This window comes from Microtus oregoni, unplaced genomic scaffold (genome assembly GCF_018167655.1).
Source record: "Microtus oregoni isolate MIOR12 unplaced genomic scaffold, Mior012 000000F_ref0000247, whole genome shotgun sequence".
NCBI classification, from domain to species: domain Eukaryota; kingdom Metazoa; phylum Chordata; class Mammalia; order Rodentia; family Cricetidae; genus Microtus; species Microtus oregoni.
In genome coordinates this window covers 5,049,362-5,075,450 of record NW_024543059.1, presented here as the reverse complement: position 1 = coordinate 5,075,450, position 26,089 = coordinate 5,049,362, and the positions used below count along the sequence as shown (strand labels likewise).

The 26,089-nt window shown below is 37.6% G+C and overlaps 1 pseudogene; it reads right to left on the bottom strand.

Moving 5' to 3' along the window:
• Positions 1–3,100: 3,100 nt before the first annotated feature.
• Positions 3,101–26,089, bottom strand: part of LOC121453190 — a 111,461-nt pseudogene continuing 88,472 nt past the window's right edge.

Here is a 26,089-nt window from a genome sequence, read left to right as displayed (position 1 = left end):
GGCATGTTTGTGATTATATATATATATATATGTATATATGTATATATATATCCATGTGCACCCACGTGCCCATAACGTCCATATATTTATGTGTACACACAGCACTTTCTCAGTGACATATGTAGACATTGCAACTATTTTGCCATCTTCGCTAAGTCTGTACATTTTTAGATGAGCACAACATGGAATTGATTGCACTGTTCAGTCCCAGTAACAGGTTGTTTATACTTGAGCAAGTTAATAGCTTCCTTTTCTGCAGTTTTTTTTTTCATTTTTTTACTTGGTTATAACAACTGTCTCCACTTATCAGGAAAGTCGTAAATATTAAAATCAAACTGGAAAGGGGAGCCAATAGTCTCGAGGGAGTACTAGCACAGGTAGGTGCTATTTAACTGATTCCTGGGAGTCTTTCCTACACTATGACAAGGCCCCTTTGGCAATCGAGCAATTTCTTTCCATTCTATGTCATTTTCTCCAGGCTCTTTCACTTGTCTGGTGACTGCTTTGCCCTCACGCTCCATGATAATCTTAAAGCTAGCAACTGACCAGAGTCACAGAATTTACAAGAGCTATCACCTTAGTGGTTGCAAATGCTTGATTTAAGGAAATTGGGTCAACTAACCATTATTTTTTTAGCAGTGAAGACTCTCAGAGTGGAATCATCTGAAAGGGGGGAAAAAGTTTGATTTGGATACCAAGAAGCAGAACATAATATTAAAGTTCTTCTGACTTGTTTGTAATGACTCGGAAGTGGCTTTTGCCACATACTCAATGCTAAAGAAATCAATTCCTCCCTTCGGATTTGCTCTTGACACTGCCTTTAATATCTGTGAACTATGAAATGCAAAAAAAAAAATTAATAAAGATTCTAGTATGCTCTCCTTTCCCTCCATCTGTGCGTGGTTGTCAGGCAAGCAGTCAGCAGCACTTTGTAACGGAAGTTAATTGGAGAAGCTCCTGTCTCCAGCTCCTTTTGGTAATTATTGAAGTCACTCTCCTGGCAAGGAAGAAAGCCTTTTGCTTTAACACTGTTTGATAAAGAGACTCTCCCTCCTCATTGAGTCACAGAAGCAAAACAAAGCTTAGCCATCCAAAGCCCTTTGTGTTTGTTTGATAATCCCCAGAACTGCTTGAGGTGGATAAGTGAAATTTTAGGTTGCATTTAATTTAAATACATTTGAGAGAATGATGTTAAGTCGCTCCCATGTCTGGGCATCCGGCCCTGTCCCTGATTCAGTTAGGCATGCCCATTACAAATCTTACCAATACTTACGCCAGGTTGTTTTGTACAGGTTTCTGATATTTGGCAATGAAGACCTACAGAGGGGAAATTCCATCCTTACTTTACACAACCCCTGTTTGAACTTTGAAATCCCTTGCCACATGATGATGTAGCAGGCAGATTTGTCATCTGCCTGAACATCATCCTTACCAGAACCACTGGAATTATATGTAACCCACAAGGGTTGTATAGAATACACAAGCAAAGACAGCATTCCTTGTGTACTGGGTGATGAGTAGTAGTTGCTAAGGAAAACATGGTTTTAATCCTTCCTTTTTTACATGTCTATCCGATATATAATCACCATCCCCTGCTGGCTACCCCTTTGCTTTGTGGCTTTGTCTTCAATATGGTTTATTTATGATGAGACCGTATTATGTTTATTTCACGTTCTCTTTATCATTCATAGTTCTGATAGCTCCCATGTTTGTTTTGTTTTTTAGAATAAAGGATAACTTTTACATAACGATTCAAGGCTTCAAGCAATCATTTCTATTTTGCTGCATCATTGTCTGTTTTGAGTGTCATAGTAAGATATTAGAAGAGTTACAAATGGCCAAAGAGTATTGAAAATGTACAAAATTATCCAGCCATTAGGGAGGTGCAAAATAAAGCCATGCTGATCCTGTATCTCATGCTAATCTGAATGGCTACTTGGGGAAATGAAGATAGAAACAACAGATAATGCTGGCGCTGTGGGAAGACAAAGTGGTACTATCTCTATGGCAGCTGGTATGGAGATTCCTTAGCAATCTACTAAAGGAACAGCCAGACTGGGGAGGAAGAAGCATAGGATCAAATTACTCCCTCTGAATGTGGTTGACAGTTGCATGGCTGGAGCAGACTGAGGGGTCACTGGCAGTGGCTCCAGGATTTATCCCTACTGTGTGTACTGGATTTTGGGGGAACCCATTCTCTTTGGATGGATACTTTGTTCAGTCTAGATAGAGAAGGGAGGGCCTTGGATGTTCCACAAAGCAATGTGCCTAACCCTCTCTAAGGAGTGGATGAGGGTGGAGTGGTAGGGTACATGGAGAAAATGGGAGGAGGGGAGGGAGTGGGAACATAATTGGTATGTATAATGAAAAAAGATAGTTTGTTTTCTTTTTTAAAAATTATAAATATATTAAAAAAAAACATCTACATGATCCAGGTAGTAACGGTTCTAGATACATAATCTTAGGAATCCCAGTAGGCACAGCTCAGAGATACCTACCTGCACATCCAAGTTTTAAAATAGATGTTTCCATACAGTCAAAATAATGGAACCAGCATAGAAATCAATGAAAGTATAGCTAATGAAAATGGTGTACATACACACTATAGTTTAAACAGGGAGTTTAAAAAAGAGGTAAATTATATTGCTGGCTGAAAAAATAGATAGAAATTATTAAAATGTTAATAGAAATAATAAATATTTATTTTTATATAAATAAGAATTATACATAAATAAATACTTTTATTGTATCATATTAGAAAAGCCCAGTGATATGACTTTGAGACATTCGACTGATGATACCACATTCCTTTTACTTGGGGAGAGTTCAGTCTGTTTGGAGTGACAGAACCATTTCCATTCACTGCAAATGTAGTCTCAGATTGATAGAATGAAACGCACTCCTTTTTACAATACTACTACAGGAATGCTGACTACAGAGCAGGCGATTCCTCATGTTAGGAAGTAGGAGACGATCTTTGAAGAATGAGTCAGTGTTTCCCAGACTGGAGAAAGAAAATGTCACTCTGAGCAAAGAGAGGACTTTTTTTTTTTTTTATGGTGAAAAAGCGTATATTTAGAATTAGCCGGCTGAACTCAGTTTAGATGATTCCAATTTTGTTGGCAACATCCAGAGCAACATAATCAGGAGCCAACCGAACATATGCCTTCTTTTTTCCGTCGTGCCTTATGAGGGTGTTGACTTTGGCCACATCAGTATCGTAGAGTTTCTTCACAGCCTGTTTGATCTGATGTTTGTTGGCCTTGACGTCAACAATGAACACAAGTGTGCTGTTGTTGTCTATCTTCTTCATGGCTGACTCAGTGGTCAGGGGGAATTTGTTGATGGCATAGAGGTCAAGCTTGTTCCTCCTGGGCGCGCTCTTCCAGGGGTATTTAGGTTGCCCTCGTAGCTGCAGGGTCTTGGGCCACTTTAGTGATAGAGGTTGTGATAACGTGAAATCAAAATGACATGTTCACTGAGTCCCTTAGCTTGGGCCGCCGAAAAGTGGGCTATGTGCGGATCTTCTTTTTGTGGCTGCGGACGCCTTTCAGCACTGCCTTCTTGGCTTTCAAGGTCTTCACTTTAGCTTCGGCTTTGGGAGGGGAAGGAGCTTCTTTCTTTAGTGCTTTAATGATAGAGGTTGTGATAACATGAAATCAAAGTGAAATGTTCACTGAGTCTCTTAACTTGGCCCTAACTTGTGCATCAAGAGCAGGGTTTTATATTTAAACAATGATTTGTTGTCTAGACAGAAATATTAGCTGCAATAGCAGCATAACTCATGAAGCAATGTTTAATGTTTTCTGCAGGTTTGTCTGACATAAGAAGGCATACCTGGAAGTAAAACTAATGATTTTAGGAATGTTGAAGGTTGGTGATTGTCGAGAGTGATTTTTACCGATGTCATGACATAATGAAATGGCAGCTGACTTATTAATTATAACCACACTGAAATGGAGAGAATTATAAAAGAAAATTACACAAAATGAGAAGGTAGAATGTTGATAAAATTCCCAAAAATTCCCATGAATATATTTTATAACTTTTTCACAAGTGCTTTCCATCCAAATATCAATGATAAGGGCTCATTGTAATGTCAGCTGTTTATAACATATATAAACTGATCACGCACATCCCTGTGCATGGCTTCACTCAATTTTGCTTTCTATTCACCAGTTGAGGGACATTTAGGTTTTTTTCCCCTTCCTAGTTATTGTGCATAGAGTAGCAATATGTTACATATTGCTGAAAAAATATTCATGGGGTAGGATTTTGAGTCCGTTTGGCACATTTCTGTGATTAATTTCTAATTATTTTTATGTAACTAATATTAAACTAGGTTTATCTTTTCAGAAGTAAGGGATGGAGATGTTTGATAGCCCTGAAGTCATATTGTGGTGAAGGTTTTAGTATAAAGTATTTTAATATAAAATTCTGTAATAGTAGCCACTTGCACAGCTGGTCATACGGTCTTAAGGAAACAGCAAGTTGTGAAAATATTTTGTGATTTATTTTTCAGTTTTGTGTGTAAATGCGTTTTCCTGAGCCACATGCGTACAATACTAAAGAAGCTGTTAGTGTCAGCAAGGAGTGGGTTATGATAGTCATTTTATATTCTACTGTCCAGGATTTTCTTTATGATAATGGTACTACATACACACAGAAATAGAATAAATTCACTTAAGAAAGTTAAGTTTTATTGCAAGTGTGGTTTTGTGAAAATGATCTAACTTCCCCTCTCTTTGCTTTCCTCATTTATGAAATGGGAATGAAGATCTAATATCCTGGGTGTGGTGAATTTTAAACCAACAAACCAACAAGAGTGAGTGCAATGGATAATGCATAGCTGTAGATTGAATTAAGTTAATATTAATCTTTGTATATATAGGACCCGTCCCAAATTTTGAATCTATATTATCTTTTTCATGTCTGTAACTGGGTGAGACTTGGACATTATTTATTTTGGGTCACAGTTTTATAGACATTGGTCAATGGCAGCTTGGATCCATTGCTACTGGCCCATGACTCTGGGCAAGACACGTTTGAAGTGTATTTCCCCAGGCCTCCACCTACTAGTTCCTTCAGTTCTCACAACACATCATGTTTCAATAAAAACTACCCCAGGGACCAAGACTGGACTGCATGAACCTTAGTGGGTATTTTCTAGTCAAAATTAATGGGCCTACTTTTTATAATGTTTTCCTGAAAGTTTTATCTACCTATGTTTCATAAGAGAAGAGTCTATAGTCTAGGGCCTAAAGTATACACACTTGCTTGTGAGAAAAGCACACATGGATCAAAGTGGCATAATTAGGTGTCAAAATGCCAGGATCCAGGCAGCTAAAAGCTGTACATTCTGAATAGTGTTGTCATTAGTTAAATCTTGTAAAATAAAATGTCACGAGCTTACTTTGCAACATTGATAAGTCCCTTGATTGGTTATTATGGGATATAATTTCTCTATAGTTTTATATAGGAACAAATTAAGATGAGACTGGACAAGAATGGAAGATTATTATTTTGATGTAAGTTGGGTCAAGTTTAAGAATCTGTACCACAATTAATGACTTAGCTCCTGTTACTTGTAGAAGATTATGAGGTTGGTGATTGAGTGATGACATTTTTCATAATTTTTTTATTTGTTTTAGCAGCATTTAACACCAGTTCTATACTTGGCAGAAACTCTAAGTACCGTCTGTGCCAAAAGGTAGAGGGTGTGTCTGTCTCATAGCTTAATTCTCATTCTGATGTCTCGGCATTTGTGGATGAGTGTCTGATCTAATGGATTCTGTAGGTGTGAATGGAGAAACTGGCATTTTATATTTACGTGGGGATCATATGCCAATTTATCAAAGTTCTCTAAGCTAAAAGACCTTGGTACAGAGAAAAGAGTAGAGAGTGCCACCCAAGTATAGTGTCGATATTGATATCTAGGTGTTTGGATTTTGAATCCATGGATATTTCTACTCAAATTCAGAAGGTTTTTCTTGGTTATTTTGTAACTCATGTTGAATCTCACCTTCTACATGTGCAAAACTAGGCTAGTGGTTCTTTTCTTTCAGGCCCTGTCAGAAGTACATATCTAGACATTTCTCTCAGTCCATGGCTATGATGCCTTAAGGAGAATGGTCCTGATCATCTCATGTGTTGGGTTACTGGGTCGGTAGTTGGTGGAACTGTTAAGGAAGGATTAGAAAGTGTGGCCTTCTAGTTGGAGGAGGTGTGTCACTGGGGCACATTCTCATCATGCTTCTGCCTCTTGCTTGCAGTTAGAGATATGAGATCTCATCTGTTCCTGACACCATCTATGCCTTTGTTAATCCATCAATGATTCCAACCCTCTGGAACTGTAAGCCTAGTTAAGTACTTTCTTTTCTAAGCTGCATTGGTCATAGCATTGTATCATATCAATAGGAAAGTAACTAATGTTATATGACTGAGTAAGAATTTAAAAAAAAAAAACACCTAGATTTCCTTCCTTCTGTCATCTGTCATCCCTTCCACACTGGTGCCTACCTGAGAGATTAGAAGGTTGCCTCTTTATCTGGGAGCCTGTTCAGATCACTGTCTGACTAAGTCATTGATAAGATGTTGTACTGGCGTAGACCAGATACACAGAGGAACGTGACATAGATATAATTAGTGAAAATCAAAACAGAAAACCTTGGCTTACATTTATAGTCTGCAAATCATAATCGATATGTGTAGGGTCACACATCTTCTACTGGCCTGCCACTGTGGATGTTACCCCTGTCCTAATTTAACTGTGTGACACTGATTGAAATTCCCCCAGGCCCGGCAGAGCTAGATTGCTATGTGTATGAGGAAGAGCTGTGGCGCAAGGACCCATTCATTCTGTAGATGATTCTAAGAAAAGAAAAAAAGTAGCTCAGAATGAAGCAGATGGACAGATTGGTCAAAACCTAAAAAATGTGTGTATGGGGGTGATATCCAAAGAATAAAAGCAGAATTCCTAATTATACAAAAATACTAATATTTGACAGTGATTGTCTTATAAAATAATCAAACAAGTCCTTGTAAAAATATAAAGTAGTGGCCTAGACAAATATTAAATCATACAATGTTATAATAAACAACTTCTCACAACTGATAGCAATAATGTAAATTGTTACTTTTTTTAATTTTGCTAATGTGAAAACTAGTGAGGTCACTCAAACCCTTTTATTCATGTGTACTATTGTGTTGTGGGATGAACTAAAATGCACATCTTTGCTCTGTTCTGAAAAAGTACGGAATGGCTTCAAGCATTTCTCGTATAGAGCAAATATCATTAAAGCAAACAAATAACACTGTAGCCTCAAATCAGGTAGTTACTTTAATTTCATGAGTGTGTGAAGGGCTGAACTGGATATCCGCATTCTCTAAATGGCAAAAACCTGACTTTTCAAGATCCAGACCATGACAAATATTTCACAGGGCTGTATTTTGGAAGTTTTCTAAAATAATTTATCTTTATTTCTTATTTAAAGTATTCTAAAGAGAATTGGCCAGGTTTTTGCTTGTCAAAGAATATGAGTGTTGAGGCTTGCTTGAGCCATGAAATGGACTCTGTATTGAAACAAGCAAAAAAACAAACAAATAAAAAATAACTATTATGAATGATGTATTCCATGATCCAAATATATTCTCTTTATCACTAAATCAAGTCTATATTCTTTATAATTAAACATATAAATATAGTCAAACTAGGGTACAATATCACAAATACATAAGGACATGGTGGTTAGCAAGCATTACCTTGAGCCTCGAGGAGACTTTTGTTCTATTAGAAGCAAGCAGTCAAACCTCACGATAATTGAAAGAGTGATGATAGGAATAGGAACCATATATAAGATAAAATCCATACTCCTGCAGTCCCATCCCTCTCTACCACACTCATGAATTGCCTGGATTAAAAGTTACGAGTTTAGCTTGTTTTTTCTCTGTGCCATTTTATTCTTCTGATCAAAGAAACACTTCTCACTTTTCATTGAACTGTTTTTTCTTAATTACTTCTGCAAGTCATATCATGATCTAAAGTAGCATGATGCCACAACCTGGTTAATCCCGGAGGTTCCTAAAGTTCAATGCATGACTAAAATATGTGAACAAAACCTATAATTCAACTTTATATGAAATGATTTTTCTCAAGCCAAACTAAATGAGAATGAATCAATCCAACCAAAACAGAACTCTGAGTTGGTACTAACCACCCCACACTCAACTCAAATTTACAGTAGGTATGTCTATTTGAAATGCTATGAAAAGATAATGTAACTGCTGTTTCAAGATTGAATTTTTTTTTTTTTTGCCTTCTCTACTCTGGTTACAAAGATTGGAATGATGAATTGTCAGCCACATTGTGCACATTAAATTTTAATGGTAGCATTAATGCCTATAATGCTTCACATTTTACTCTAGCTACTGTAGGATATGATGCATATGTATATTTAGAAAGATTTGTAATCTAATTCAATTAAGGGAACTAAACACAAATTGTGTTTTCCCCTGACCATTTGTTCTACCTCAAGCCAAGGATGCAGACTTTTTGAATGTTATATTTTTTCTTCAATATTGTGCATAAAACATGCTCTAAAAGCTGCTTCTCTCTCCACACCACAGTGGTCACAGTTAGTTAAATATTTAGTGCCCCCAAGCACAAGGAGGGCATTCAATGAGCGTGAACTGTACTGTAAAACTCCAGTAATGGCTTGAGATCCCTGGGGTCACCACTGCTTCTCACTGATAGAGCAAATGGGGGACGTCTCATCAAGATGCAAGTTTCTGCAGCAATCTGCCCTGCCACATCTGCTGACAAGATTAATTAGAGTTCTCTGGACCTGATGTGTTTTCTTAATATCTTGTACCACTTTAGAAGCCAGGATCAAAGAAAAATATTAGGTGTAGCTTTGTATAATTCTGTGTAATTCTCCTTTCCAGAATGACTCCTCCCTGCATATTTTAAGTTTTGATAACTTACTGTGGGCTCTGCTAAAAGCTTCCATTACTTATTTGCCATTATTCATTACAACTGTCTGTTGAAATTAGAACAATTTGTAATAGCAGAAAAATGATAAAAGGCAACCAGAGCCTTCTATTTTATAAATAAATAAATGAATAAATAAATAGATAAATAAAATTCAGCTATATTTTTTTTCTTTCAGGCATATGTCCAAATAAAAGAAAAATGCAGTAAAAACAGCTAAAATTTTTATCAAGGCTTTACCTATAAATAATTATAATAATACTTTAAAGAAGACATATATGGTTTCTTTTTAAAAAATATAGAATTACAGAGGAAGGACTACAGTTCAGTGATAGAGTTCTGGTCTAGAATGTGTAAGGTTCTGAGTTCAATTCTTCCCACTGCAAAAGCATAGACAGAATCATGACTTTTTTATACAAAAAAATTAAAGTGAATACAATATCCACATAAAAATGTTGTATCTTTGTTTTTTGAGACAGGGTTTCTCTGTGTAGCTTTAGAGCCTGTCTTGGAACTTGCTCTGTAGATCAGGCTGTCCTCAAATTCACAGAGATCCACCTGTCTCTGTCTCCCAAGTGCTGGATTTAAAGGCATGCACCACCACTGCCTGGCCCAAGATGTCCTATCTTGAAAAACCTGAAACACAAGTTTGCACTGATTTATAGTTGGGGTGATTTGAATATATTAGCATATGTCAGCACCTCAAACTTAAGCTTTGCAGTGATTGGAAAATGTCCCCCATGACATTGGTATTATAAGGCTTCATTCCCAGTTGGTGGCACTGTTTGGGGGGAAGTTATTGAACTTTAGGGACTTGGAGCCTTACAGGAGGAAGTTCATTACTGGGACGGGCTTGGAGTGTCTAGCCTGTCCTAACACCCAGTTCATTCTCTCTGCTTTCATTCTACTGTAAAGCTATGAGCTTTCAGGCGCCAAGGTATGTTGCCATGCCTGGCATTTCTCAACATGTTTCTTCCTGCCATTTCAGAAGCAAAAGCCATAATAAAGTTTTCTCCTATAAGTTACTTGTCATTGTGATTTTTACACCAACAGGAAAATAACAAATACAACAATACAACATATAAAACTGGATTTCCATATTGCTATTTATCAATGGAGTAAAAATATCGAAATGTTTGATCTTTAATTTTCTGTTTTATGAAATCATGATATGAAATTTTGGGATTGCTTTGAAGATTCTGTCATATACTATATAAAATATTTTATCATATAGTTGGTCCTATTTAGTCATCCTGGCCAGGAGCAGAATGGGGGCTCACAACATCTGGGAACAGTTCAGACCTCCATAGCACTAAAGTTTTAGCCTTTCCTTAGCTACATTTTGTTTATGGCAAGGGTTATTATGTTCAGTTTATTGGGGCATTTTTCAATCTGTTGATTTAAGTAAACATGGGAGGGAAAGAAGAAAAAGAAAAATGAAGGTAAACTTACAGGACCCATAATTAACCAAGTCCACTCTTAAACTCATAAACTCCAATTCTGCTCATTAAGAATCCCAGCTGGGTAAGGAACCAGTGCAGGAGGTTTGAAAACTATACAAGCTGAACCCAGTTAGACACAGAAGAGTGAGTCATAACAGTTCTGCCGAATGCCTGGGTTCATTTTTCTGGTAGATCATATAATCTGCTAATGAAATTGAAGAGGTATAGGTACAGTTTTAATCTTGATGTTAATTTCTAATGAAATACAAGCCTCAAATCAAAACTGGGCATATACACAGGCATTTATATCATGTAGACATTTACAAGCAACCAAATAGCAAACAGACCATAAAACCTATACTGTGAACATCACCAACAAGCAACCAAAATGACAGGAGAGACCTTGCTGCCACATTGATACTGACTTTCCTGCTTGAGAGTTTTCCAGAGTGTTCTCTCCACAGTGAACTTCCAGCTTCTCATTTTAATTGCAGGCATTTTTATACAATGGGCTAAACGATATTAATCTGTTAGAAAGCATTTACTATCTAGACAGTCTCAGGTATGGAAATTTTCTAATGCCCTAGCTGTTCGATGCTCGACTTTCTATATTTTCTGGGGCCAGGTGTCCAGGATGTCCCAGTACATGGAGTCTTGGAGGACACTTGCAATGAATATATTGGGATCTAGGAAAAGGGAGCCCTACTTGCCCTCCTAGTTCCAGTTTCAACAAATGCGAAGCAAATGGCAACTTGCCGTTGTCATGTACATCACAGAAGGCATTACAGTTGACTAGGGAGGCTAGGATTTTCGTGCAATGTCAAGTGGTTCTCATCAGAATACAGTTGCTGACTGTGTTCAGTCGTTAAGATCTGTAGCCTTAGGCAGCATAGCAATAATATGTAACTGCATATGACAAGTGATATATGTGCGGATAATTTGTATGCCAGCATGATAATACACATGTGTATTTGTGTGTTTCACAACACCTGTGTACATTATGAAGTTTACTATGTTCTCTATGAGTCAACTGTCCTCTGGAAATGGGGTTGAAGATTTGTAAGAGGTTGTTTCCACAGACCTTCCATAAGGTGATCTTTGAGGGAGGCTTGTTTTAAACCCCACCAAGTTACATTTTTTTCTTGAACCTTCCATTTTGAAATTACTTTCTGCCATATTTGAAATCTTAACTTAGTATACAGTAGCTGATAACATTTTCATGTATTTTTCTTCTCCAAATCATTTATAAACTACTCATCCATAGAAATAGTTAAATCCTTTCTTGTGTTTCATTTAGCATCTATTTATTTCAAAACCATCGTTCAGTAACAAGCTCTATTTCTCTCCTTTTGGTGCTTCTGTGTCAGCATGAAATGGCTTGGTATACAGATACACAGGAAGTACTGCTGATTGACTAAAAAACCTCCTATTATGGCTCCACCATTATTAAAGTTTGCAGGTTTTTTCCCCTAATTTCAAAATGTCTTTTTCATTTCAGAACACCCCAGGTAGCTGTCTCACAAGATCGATCTATTGATTTTCACTGCATGGGGTGAAGAAGAAACCCACCAAATCAGGTATGGCTTTCAGGCTCAAAAATTATCCACTTGAAATTAAACATATATAATACGCCACAGACTGAAACTTTTAAACTATTCTTACAATGGAGCTTGAAGAAAGTGATTTTGGAAATTGCTAGAAGAAATCTTTATTACTTTTTTTTTTAATGCAAAAATCTCTTTTGTGAGAAAGAAACTATACAAGCACTTGTTAAGACTTCTACATTGTATTTTACCCTATCTAATAATTACCCTATCAATGCATATTCTGCCTAAATGTCCTTAGCCACATTCCCAGTGCAATCTGATGTTCATTGTTCTTCCCTTTGAGATGCTTTGGAAGTCCACAGCATCTTCTTACTCTAATCAGCATTTAAATGCGTTGCCTGTTGAAATGAAAGTACCAGTGATTAGTGGCACAGATGTTTCCCCGGAATTGAAAATGCAGGGGTTAAAACCACAAATTAAGCCAAAAGACTCAGTCTTTGCATGCATATTCATTTTTTATTTGGAGGGGGAGATGGCATGGTGAGATAAACATTAGTATCTAGTAAAAAAAAAACGGTACTGGCTAACGTGAAACTCTGTGACTGGAATAAGAGCGGACACTTGAAAATAGGTCGGTGTCCACTCTTAAAAACAGATGTACAATTTTAAAGTGTTGGCAAAATAAAGTCTTATCTGCTGTCACGGGACCATGTTGATAGACACCTGGAAAGAGAAATAGAATAATCAGAATTGCAAAACTACAATTGAAAAACTACAGAAGGATTCATAAATATCCATGAAAAAAATCATCATTATTTATTGAAGTATTAATATCATGTGGTGTTTGTCTGCTAGTGACCTAAAATGCTATAAATACCAGTATATGGTTAGTTACCAAAATCAATAGTTTGTAATCACTAAATTTGCCATATTGGTTATACTTGCCTCTTATTTGCGTTCTTTCTTTAGTGTTATCCATTCAGTTTTTAATAATTGACAAGGAGCAATGTTTGACAATATTTGTACCAATGAACTCATAAAGACTTTATAGTTCAAGAAGGTAATCTTCATTTGGGTGAGTTTCCCAATCTGCATTTGGGTGATTTTTCCAGTAGTCTCTTGCTTTTTATTTCAGTTTTTGAGTGAGTATTATAAAGAGGATGAGAATCTTTGAATTAGATTGTGTCCCCTAACAACCAACACATGTAAACAACAAACAAACAAACAAAACATATCTAGGTCTTCTGAGACCACAGCCCATGCTGTAATCTTCTCTGAGGCATTATTTGCACAGACTTAGGAGGCTCCATTGAATCTTCTCTGATACCAATGCTCATCAGTAAGATGTCATCATGACTCTTGGTTGAAGAGGATATACCACAGTGAGATTCCGTGTATCTCTTTTTAAGAATTTTTTATTCGCTCATTTGGGATTTTACGTCGCACATCCCAATACCACACATGTCTCTGTTGCCTGGGCCCTGCCATCTGCCCTTGTGACCTCCTCTTCAAAACAGTACAAAATTTAAAAGCATAGTTTACAAACAAATTGAAAAAGAAAAAGAAGAAAGAAAGAGAGAGAGAGAGAGAGAGAGAGAGAGAGAGAAGAAGAAGAAGGGAGGGAGGGAGGGAGGGAGGAAAGGAAGAAAGGAAGGGAAAAAGGAAGGAAAGGGAAGGAAGGAAGGAAGGAAGAAAGGAAAGAAAGAAAGAAAGAAAGAAAGAAAGAAAGAAAGAAAGAAGAGAGAGGGCGGTACATAGGGAGGGAGGGAAGGAAGGAAGGAGAAAAGGAAGGATAAAAAGAAGTAAGGAAGGAAGGAAGAAAGAAAGAAGAAAATTTCGGCTTAGAAGCTGCAGTGTGGCCCAGTGTGTCGCACAGTATACCCCTTACTCCATCATTACCTGTAAGTGTCCTTTGCTATGAATCCTTAGTTTGGCTCCAGGTCTCTGGCTTCTGGTACTCTTGATACTGGGCCCTCACTGGGACTCTTCCTGTATATCCTTTTGTTGTCTGGTGTCATGGGGTTTCTATAGCATTGGATCTGCAGAACTGGTCCATTCAGTCTATGCATGAGGAGAATGGATTTGAAAGCAGGAGAATGGCACCTGCCCCTTCCTTCCCTCGTACAACATGTGATGGCATGCATAGGGAAAATATGCTTTCCACCCCATTCCACCACTTGCTAGCTGCAGCAGGTGGGAGGGCTGTCCTTGGGGAGTCAAAGAACAGAAGAGCTGGCCCTCCCTTTCACAAACTGCAGCAATTGGGAGGCTTGGCCATATACCCCAGCTGGGCAGAATTAGAGAGGTGACCTTTGTGGTGCAATAGAACAGGAGAGCTGCCCCTGCTCCTTGCTGCCTGTGTTGCTCTGGGTGAGCTAGCCAGGGCAGTGACAGAGAGCTTGCCAGGGTGTTGACAATGAGTCAAAGCGTCTGACCAACCCAACTACCATCCAGGCCCAGAACCAGGATTCAGTGTACCTTGACACCATTCTTTCTCGAACTTGTATAACCCCTCACTCTGACACTTGTAGTGCCTGCTGTTCCTGACCATAACAATTAAAATATGGCCCCATTTAATTTCATCAGAATAGCTGAAACGTTTCAAGCAAGTTCTCACTGAACAAATAACCAAGTAATTGTCTCAAAATGTGTACTACTACCTTCGTGTTTATAGGAAAATGGCACCCTCTTCCTTTTCATTGACTAGACAAAATGCACGTATTAGGGGAGATCAGGGTTTCTCCTATAGGGCTTTAATATCGCTGTTCAAGGAATGAATTAATCAACTGGGGGATAAAGTACATATATTTTAGTATTTCAACACAAGGCTTAAAGGAAAGAAAGAAGGTCGAAAGAAAGACACACCTGAGAACATTAACAAAAGTAATCAAAGAAGAATTGCTTCCTCCTTTTTAAATACTATTTAGTATAATAATACATTATTTTTAATGTCGCATCTGATAACGTGGTTCTCTTTATAGTCTAAAGGAAGCACTAACGTATAGTCAGATTTGCAGCCAGCTTTCTCTCTCATTTCCTTATGTTGGATCATCAGCAGCTTAAAGTTATCCTGGCTGCAGATCGTGCATTTGTAGATCAGGAATAATTTGTCTTACCCAAAGGGTCTTCCTAAGGATTGAACTATAAAATACATGTAAGCTCTTACTCTGTTTTCAGTCTAATAACACAAAGGAAGTGTCCCAAAATAATACCTATATTCTGCAATTATTTATATTACTGTGGGAAGGCCAGTATTTTTAAGACTAGGGTCTTAAATTTGTTTTGATTTCTTCTGATTCCCTAGATGGTCTGAGAAAATTAGATCAGGAGAAGTAACCTGCAAGAAACTGCAGACATTGCTCTTGTCCACTTAATTCTCCAACTTACAATCTTTCCATAAAAGAGACATTTGCTTTGAATATCTCTTTGAACAAAACCTTTAGGAAAAAATACGTGGGCCCATCTTGATCTCTATAGTCTTAGGAGATGGGAAAAGAAGTTATCAGAGGAAGGAAATTCCCAAGACGGGACACAGACAGGAAAGGCTGAGTGAGACATGGCACCATCTTTCTGCTGAACTGTGGTAACATTTCCTTAGTTAAGAGTTTAAGACACTAGGACTCATGTAGTTTTCCTCTCCTTTCCCACAGTTTCCTAAGAGGTATATCAGCAGTCCTAATCGTGTACTGTCTGCCAGTCATCAGCATCAGTATCATTAAACGTTGAAAACACAGGCTTAGGCCTTTTCAAGTAGCAGAGCATCCCCAATATCTAACGGTGGATCTCAGTGATACAAATGCTTCCCAAGATCTTCAGGAGAGTCTACATGCTGAAGTTCAAAATCTTCTTATTAAAGAGATTTTTTTGGGCCGGGGGCTATATGCCATTGGCTCAGTGATTATTCAGCATTTGGTGAAACCTGGGTTTGAACTTAAAAACTGAAAGAAGAAAATAAGCAATCAAAACTACTTGAAGGAAACTGACGCATCCTACCACTGCGACCATCGTATACATATACATACTTCAGAAACACAAAATAACCTCGGTTCCGTTAAAAAATAAGTCTGTGAAGTTAACAGGGGAAAGCAGTGAGGAGAGGTTTGGGGGAGGTTGGAGAGTAGGGAATGTGGGTGGATTTAATCCAAACACTGCGTGTGTGTTAGCTAAAGTCCCCATTGCAGTGAAAAGACACCAAGAACACGGCAACTTTTTTCTATCTATCTATCTATCTATCTATCTATCTATCTATCTATCTATCTATCTATTGGTTTTTTGAGACAGGATTTACTCTGTAGCTTTGGAGCCTGTCCTAGAACTAGCTATTGTAGACCAGGCTGGCCTCGAACTCACAGAGATCCGCCTGACCCTGACTCCTGAGTACTGGGATTAACGGAATGCACCACTACCACCCAGCAGAACACGGCAACTCTTATAAAAGAAAATGCTTCACTGGGTCTGGATTACAGGTTCAGAGGGTTAGCTCACTATTGTCATGGCAGGGAATATGGTATTTTGTAGGCAGACATGGTGCTGGAGAAGGAGCCCAGAGTTCTACATCTGGATTGGCATGCAGCACGAAGAGGGAGACGCTGGGCCTAGCAATACACTTCCTCCACCAAGGCCACACCTACTGCTATAAGAACAAACGTCTGAATAGTCTCACTGTTTATGAGACCATGGGAGCTATTTCCATTCAAGCCACCATAATGTATGAATATAAAACATTATTAAATCATATATTGTTAAAATTTCTTTGGAAATCAAGTTCAAAAAGTCATTTTATTTAGTTAACTTGGTTCATAATTGACAAAACCCACTCGAAATATTCATAAAATTCCAAGAAGAAAAAAAAAACTAGTAGGAAATAATGTATCTAAATCTTGCTGACTATCTATCACAAGATAAACACACACACACACACACACACACACACACATGTCCATTAGTGAGTACCCAAGGGACTCTTTATTATCACAATGTTACTAGTGAAAAAAAAATCTATCCAAACAATACCATATTGAGTCTAAAATGTTTACCAGGAAATTAGAGGTCTGGGTTTGGCCCAGATGGAAGATTTTGTTGTCAAAAGTCTTTCAATTATGCATTAACCATGGGTGTCATACATACCTGGTTAGAACGTCTGAAGGAAAATAATTAATGGACTTCATTTCCATTGTCCTTCCGTATTCTTCTATTTTGGTTATTGGGGGGGGTAACATATGTTTATTTTTGACAATACACAGGGACAGTCATATGATACTCTGAAATGAATACATATCTTGACTCTTTTTAACATACTTATACCTATACGAGTGAGTACCATTCCATAAATTTCTATATATTTGTCGAATGAGGATAGATTAATATTTACATATATTTATATGTGTATGCTTGTACTTTCTCCTCCATAAATAAATACAGCTATAATGTGTTCCATTTGGGAATAGTTTTGTAAAAAAGTTACTGAAATCTGAGTCTTCACCTTAGGTATCATGTAAATAAAATCATGTATTATGTAAATGTAATTATATTTGAAAGTAATTGTAGAGACGTGCAACGCAAACCTTTGAGCTATAATATGGTGAATCATGGGAAATGGTAATTATATATTATAGTCCTTGAGTCTTCAGCATTTGGAAAGATGGTCATTAATTTCTGTTTTGATAATACAATGAAATTTTTATTGTGCTCCGTAGAGGATGTGGGGACTGGGTGTTCTGATCAGGGAGAGGGAGGATGGCAAGCATCCTGAAGGCTGAAGACAGCCCCGTCACGGCAGCATCTCTGTTCCAGAGCCCTCATGATTTAGAGCCAATTATAAGCCACATTGATCTTTCTAAAAGGCAGAAATGGTAAAAATCCACTTCCCTACTGTATTTCTTGTAAATATATCAGCTACATGGTCTAGTACCACATATAGATAAGGATTTTTGAAATTGATTGGACAGGTTATGAGAGTAGCTACCACATTACAGCAAAACAAAGAGATATCTGGACGGAATTGTAGAGACAGGTAGTTGTGAGATCAGCACTTAAAGATCTGTGTCACAGATATTCTGTATGTAGGCTGACATTGCGTGTATAAACATAAAGGTAAAAACAGAAATAAGTAAATAAAAGCAGCTCTGAAAAATTGAGCAAAGCAAAAAGTTCAGGTTTTTCAATCTTCTTGGGAAAACTACTTGAAATGAGCTCAGACTTTAAGACCGAGGGTTCATTGGACTAGTTTCCCTTTCTGAGAGAAAGGCAACGTTCACCTGAGTGAAGCTCTCTGCTCTCTTCTAGGTCAGGCGTGTTCATTGGCTTCTAAGCACATGGCTCCCAGTTTCTTTGCCCATTTTTTTTATCCCCAGTGCTTTCACCATATTCCAAAACTACCACCGTCTTCATGGCATAAAATCATCAATTGCTTCCTAAACACCTGATTCTCTGCTTCTCATTTTTCCCGAAGTCTGTTTTTCACCCTATAGTCAATGTGATTAAACCTCCAATGAGTTCTCATCACTTTTAAGGAAATTACTAAAACCATTACCATGACGTAGGCGGTTCTGCATGCTGTTATCTGTGCTCGTTTCTTACCCTTTGCTCTCTTACGCTTTCTTTACAATCCTTAACTCGCCATATTCATCTTCTGCAATGACAAGGCTGCCCAGATATGTTCTCTTTCTAAAGGATCCCTGTGAATTGACCTTCAGACTTTCAGATCTCAGGTACAAGTACATGAATAATAAGATTCAATATGAGCAGTATAATCACACTGCTAGAGGTTATAAGATTAGATTAAAAACTCATATTCCAAGTACAAGTAACACATGTTAAATAAAGCTATACAAGTTACAAAAGAACAAAAACTAAAAGCAAACAAGCAAAAAACTCTTGAATAGAATATGTCATGTTCACATCAATCTAGAAAGCTAATAATATAAAAGTAGATTTCAGAAAAATAATAGCAAGAATAAAGAAGATTATAATTTTATAATTATAAAAGAGATAAACTTATTAAATACAGATAAAAACATAAGCTGTTATGCTCCAAGTAATAGCATAAGGTAATTGTTTACTGTGAAAGGGACCCAGAGCCACTAGAACTCAAACATGCTTTAGAAAAATGATAGGGTTCAATTGGAAGATGAAATTTGAATTTTAAAATAACATTTGAAATGTAAGTCTAGCTGACAGAAATGATACTACTAGACATCTACAAAGAAAACAAATTACTTTGCTTGATTTTCAAAATTAAACATAGCCTCCCAGAAACTGAAGTGGCAACCATAGAGCCACGTGACCATAGAGCCACGTGGATCTGCTCTAGCTCCTCTGCGTGTATGTCATGGTGTTAGCTTAATGTTTCTGTGAGACGCCTAACAGAGGGAGTAGAGATATGTCTGACATTTTCCACTGCTCTTCAGACTCCTTTCCTCCTAATGGCTTGCTTTCTCCAGCCTTGATGTAAGGGTTTGAGTCTTGTCTTATTGTATCATGTGCGGGGGCTATCTCTATGTTGGCTGCTCTTTTTCTGAATTGAATAAGAGGAGGAGCTGACCTAGGGAAGAGGTATCGGTGGGGAGCAGAGGCTGGGAGGAGTATATCGAGGGGAAACTGTGGTCAAGATGTATTGTATGAAAGAATAAATTAAAAATAAAAATAAAAAATATAGAGCCAATAGCACAAGTATGAAAAACTCAGTTTGGATCCCCAGAAACCCTGTAAAACTCCTCAGATGGTATTAGACCTTCATATAAGAACCCCAGGACAGGTCAGGAATAGGAGGGCAGAGAAAGGCCGATCCCTGAAGCTCACTGGCCAATCAGTTTAGCAGAATAAACAGGCAAACAAAAAGGTGATTGTCATCAAGGAAAGACATCCAACATTGATAAATATTGGGAGCCATGAGCCCCCAGATCCTGAATTTCTTGTAAACAACTTGTTTTCCCCTGATGTGAGTGCCTACAGCTGCTCTGAGCACGAGACCCTCAGGAATTCCTGATGGCAGGAGAGTGGTTTCTGGTGTGTTTGGCTGGGGCGTGGCTGTCCCTGTATAAAATGCCCCTGGACACAATAAAAGGGGCATTCTTGGGGCATTGTGGCATCAAGGATGACCGTGTCTCTGTCTGCGAGTCTCTGTGTGTTTCAATCTCCAGCCCCTTGCCCGGTTCACGAACAATATGGCAGCGCATAGAGCACGGATGGGCATTGTGCGCCGCAGACACTTATCTGTATACACCTACAATTACAAGGACACATACATATACTACCACATATGTACACCCAATTAGAAATAACATTAAAGAAAATTAAGAGATAAAATCCGTGTCCTTAAATATGACCTGTCATCAAAATCATTATCCTCCTTGGAATTCTGTGTAGATTCAATAGTATGCTATCCTCCCAAAATCTCATTAATGTTTTAATAAAAATTGAAGAGTTTATAAGAAAATTCTTATGACAATAAAGGCATCCAGAATAGCTAAAGCAGTCCTGCAAAGGAGCGCTATCAAAGAACCAGCACAATGGAGGCGATTATACTGCACCTGGGTGTTGTGCTCCACGTTGGTTCAAGAGCATGCTCCCTAACTTAATCTTTATTAGATTGTCTCCCAGAGGCTTGCTAAGACAGAAGATAGTAACAAGCAAGAAAGCTAAACTTAAATTAATTTGGCAGAGGAGAGATTAAGCTCTAAAGTTCAGTAGGCTCTCTGGAAACATGAGAAGCAGTTACATCTACTCTATCCTGTATGGGAACCTTTGAAGAAATTGAGTGTTCTGACCATCGCAAGTGTCAGTCATTAATTTCATGGCAAATGCACATAAACCTATATTCAATGTGCTTTTTTCCTTTTTCAAAATGATTGAACAAAACCCACTTTGAACTTTGACAAATAGGACTACTATAATAATAGGCCCATCAGTTACCCTTTTGGTTGTAAGCTGGATGGATCTGCAAGCCACGTACATAATTTTCACAAAGAAGAATGAGCAGTGGGTGTTTCAATCCTGTTTTAAATGTTTCAAAGAAGTGGCAAGGAAGATAAGGGAATGTAACTGGGCCTAAAGATAAGGAAACGCCTGTCTTATTTGACCGTGTTTTACCTAATGCCACAAAAAGCTCTTCAGTAGTTCATCTGACTCCATCAGCTACTGAGAAAAATCTCTTTTGCGTCACTCTGCAGTAAGCAGGACATAAGAACACTTTAGGAGGAGGCTAGACTCTTCTCTGTTTTTCATAGATCTCACAGGGACAGTCAGAGGGGCTGTGTTATTAAAATATACAACATGTGCTTAGATAAATGCAATTCAAATTCTGAATTCCCAGTGACAGCTCTTTCATAAATGCTTTTTATTTGTGTCTTTGAGAAGAAGTGAAAAGAATAGTCACATAACAGCAACGGAGGCAGGACATCAGTTACAGTAAAACACACCTACACAAATGTTCATTTCTTTTAGGGTCACGTGACATTGTGTGTCCAATGTTTAAACTCAACAGCATGTGCTTGTAGTTACAGAGGTCAAGAGTACTTACAGGCAGATTTTCATCAGAGATAATCTTTTGCTGATGGGTCATGACAACCCAAAATTCCAGCTTACTTTACTGAACTTTAAAACACAAAAGCACGTGTGTATATTCCATATTTGGTAATCAAAGAATGCCGTGGATGCATATGAATCAGCCCAGCTTCTCATAAAACTCTCTTCTGAATACACTGGGTTGTGGTTGTTACTTCTACCAAGCTGCTACAGTAGGGAAATGTGAGAGACAACCTCTTGATGGATGATGTCCTGAGAAACCATTCCACTTTCATTTCTCCTGATTGCTTTAGGAATGCTAGGCAATCTCCTGTTGAACAAAGGATGGTTCCGTGGAAAAGGCTCACATAGAGCTAGCATTTTACTGTCTGAAGCAGAAACAGTCTGAGAACAATAGGGGTCAAAAATCCAAGACATAGAGATAACAAATTAGAAGGTAGTCTATACATTTATAGAAGATGACAGGACATTCTATCAAAAGATAATAGAACATAGCACCAGAAGTTGGTCTCTAATAGAATTTTCTAATAAAACATAGCAAGGAAGAAAAGACAAATTTTAGAGAGCATGACATTTATAAGATGAGTTCAGGTCATCTTTCAGTGCAAAATCTGGGGTTGACCAGAAGTCTAAATGATAACGCTATGTCAAAGGGTACTGCATGCAGAAAGGGCTCCTTGTGGCTACTGCTGGGGAAAAAAATGAGCAAAAATAAATATTGTAGAAGTGATCATTACCTAAAATATAAATAAAGTTCACATTGATTGTTTAAAAATTGATAAAATATAAATAAAAAGAGAAAGATGCAATTCCTCATACAGATTACAAATAATACCTATATATTATATAAATTCATATATAATATAATATAATCTGTAAATGTGGTCTATCCTTAGTTACTTAGAGAAGGTAGAGCAGTATAATGAGTGGAACTAACTTCACTGTGGGCCATTGTGATAAATGCCACTCTGCAGGGTTGGTTAAGTTCAGTAGGAAGCTGATTTGAGAGTGGTTGTTCTTAGCATGGGCACTTAGACAGTTTACATGCAATTGGATATTCCAATATCCAAGATGCCATCATTACCACAGTGGTGTGCATCATTGGTAGGTTCCAAGATTCTCAAAATAGCGTAAGAAACTGTTACACATCAGACAAACCTGATAATATATGATATCATAATTGAAAGCAATATGATATCATAGATGTGTTCCTGTATACCTGGAGATGTTTCTCGATAGAAGAGCATATTCCAAGAATGCTCAAAGGCTCATTTTGATTCTTAGCACTGAAAAGCTTCCACTAAATGTAATTACGGAGCAGGAAAATAATATTAAGGAAAAGTATAATATCTGAATAAAATATGGCAAAGATGAATGCATTAAGTGACCCATGGAGATGTGTCTGTGAGTAAAGTACCTGTCATTCAAATATGAAGACATGGTTCCCAGCATCCACAAGAAAGACAGAAGCTGAAGGATAACGTATTTAATCAAGGTGCAGCTGGGGGGCAGAATGAGGATATATGTGGAGGCCAGGAAGTTGATTATCAGCCAAGCTCACACCCAAAAGTAAAATGAATGAGTACTCATATGCACACACCCATGTGAACATGTGTTCAAACTGTGTGCACATACATATTTACAGGCAAGAAAAAATGTATTCATATCAGCATCTTATTTGTAAGAAATGCACTGTGTTAAAAGATATGAAAAGAAAAATCTTGTATGAAATATATAGAAACAATAATATTTTTAAAACCTTTCCTGCATTGTAATCTTACCATAAAATTTTAAAAGTATGCAAAATATGCCATTAATTTGAATTTTAATGGTTCCATATATATTATATATTGAATATCCAAAGTGGTACCTTGTATCCACACTTGGCTACTGATCCCTTGAAATGTTGCTGACATAATAGTTTTAAACATAAAATGTATACTACTTATTTGGTAAATTTAGTACACACAAAACTATAAGGTAGAATTTTTCTCAAGTCATTTTCATTTTGAAATGATGTGTGGAATATATTGTATTAAGTCAAAAGGATTAGCATGGCTAATGTCATCTGATTCCTTTTAATTTTCATTTCAGCTAACAAAACATTCAAAGTGTATGTGTGGCTTGCATCACAGTTCAGAAATTAAATGTGTACCAAGCTACCCATTTGTGATATATAAACAAACAACTTGACTAAAGAAGTTTAAAAGTCCAATATTGTAATGCAAAATCCTGGCTACTGTGGGTGCTGGAAGAGATCCCAGACACCCTAGGGAGTATGAGTGTGTATAGCATTGGCTCCTTTTCACTGTGAGCTTGGAAAATAGCTAACACATGAGGTATACTGTTGCAAACACTGTACTGAAAACTTTACCTCATTGTATCATCTATCTGCTACAGAGTTTCAGGAAATAGGAATTACAGTTTCCACTTTACAAAAATGATACATCCACAATAGGCCCAAGGTAGTAAAAGCATCAAACTCATACCCATGTCTGTCTCATTTCAGAACCTGACCTCTTACCTACCATGTCACACCAATTTTTCTGTTCTCTTTATTAATTTAGATTCCTTGCTCCTCAGGGGAATATTTAATAGAGAGAGTTATTGCTTGGCAGTGAGCTACAAGTCTCTCCGCATACTTAGCATCTCCTCAACCTAGAATAATAATATGCGATCTATGAACCAAATTGTTTGGGTGTCTAGAATATGGATGGGCTGGGGCACTAACATACTCTGTTACCTAGAAACCAACACTTCTTGGGATGTACGTCTTCCAAGACACCACTGATGGCGTCTTTTATAGAAAGAGCTTTTGGTTTCTGTAGGGAAAGCTGGATTTAATCCTGCTTTTTAGTCATGAACTTGTACAGCCGTGGGTATGATATCTGTGTCTTCTGTGCCTCATGATCTGAAACTGAAAGATGTTAAAATCTTTCCACTGTGTCTGTAGAAGTGAGCTGCCAAGCCAAAGAGGGACAAAGAAAATAAATAGCTAACAACTATCTAGAGTAAAGATCTCACAGTCTACAAAAAAATGGGAGCTTCATTTGTACAATGAGAAAAAAATTAATTAGGCCAACAGTTACATGGACTTGAGTGAGACTCTAAGCTCGGAGTCATTTGTGTCCTAAAGGACATAAAACAGCAGTTCTCAGCCTTCCTAGTGCTGTTACCCTTTCCTCCATCTATGGTTGAATTTCAGCACTAAAAAATAATCCTACTAAATGGAATCATGGAACAAGAAAATAACCTTACGGGAAACTAACAAATTCAGAATAAAATATTTCAACCATAAAATTATTTTTTGTTTCTACTTAACAACAATAATTTTCCTACTGTTATGAAACAAAATGTAAATATTCTTGGAGATAGAGATTTTCCAAAGGGATCTCCACCCACAGATTAAGAACCACTGACCTAGAGGCACTTCCTGTACCAAAGAATCTGTAAGGTTGAAGACATAGACTGTTTTATAATCTTGAATTTTTAATAATTCGTTGTGCAGCAATGGAATACTAACCCCATCATGTAAACAGAAACAGGAAGTCACCATGATGAAAATGGAAATCCACAGCACTGCAAACTAAAGGAAAGGCCTCTGGAAAGCCACCACAAGAAAACTGGATGGGCATACCAGTTTGTGGCTTATCTAAATGCTTCTATGGAACGTAGCATAAGGATATCTGTTCCAATTTTATCTGCTGGTGCTAACAGAAGGAATGGTTCTCACCCTTTGTGTGAGTTCGGTTCTTTTTATCCTCACAATACACGAATGGGGCAATGTAATCTCTAGATTTCATCAGCACACACAAAATTGTTAATCTCTTTCAACCAGATAAGAGTCTTGCTGAAAATCCCTGTCTCAATTGATGTGTGGAAGCAGCCCATGAGGCTAGACAGCCTGCTTTGTTCTCATTTCAGGATGCACTGGATTGCGGCGTCCCCTTCTACATAGCAGAATTCTCGTATGGAGCATGATTCGCTGTCAGACAATCTCCGCTCACTTCCATTCACTACACCTGAAACAGGAACATTCGTGACCTGGGAGTTTTCATTTAGAACTCACTGATTCAATAGAAAGACCTCAAATTATACCCACTGTTAATTTTAAATTAACTCAAAGCATTTAATTAGCACCTCTTCAAACAGAAAAGAAATGAGGATACTTTACAGTAAAGGAAATGAAGACCACTTAAGAGATTTGTGTAAATCAAATTTAAACACTGTATCCCTTCAAACTCTTTCACAATTAAGAATATTCAGGGTAGAGCTATATATAAAGCAATTAACAGCTCGAGGAAATGAGTGAGGGAAGGATTCCAATGAAGATTTGATTAAATGTTGAAGTGAAGTTGAGGATCTGTCTTTACTACCACAGTAGAGAAGCCTGGTCCCTGGGGTACAAGTGGAAACAGAACAAAAGAGCAACAGCAGCAACAACAAAAGCACAGCGAGTTCAGTGAAGACAAGTGAATCACAGTGAAAACACAGGATGCTTGTTCTAGTGTTAGGTTCTGAGGCTTATGTGTACGTGAGAAATAGAAGGCTTGTCCAGTGAACTGCAAGTATATGATATGGTGATA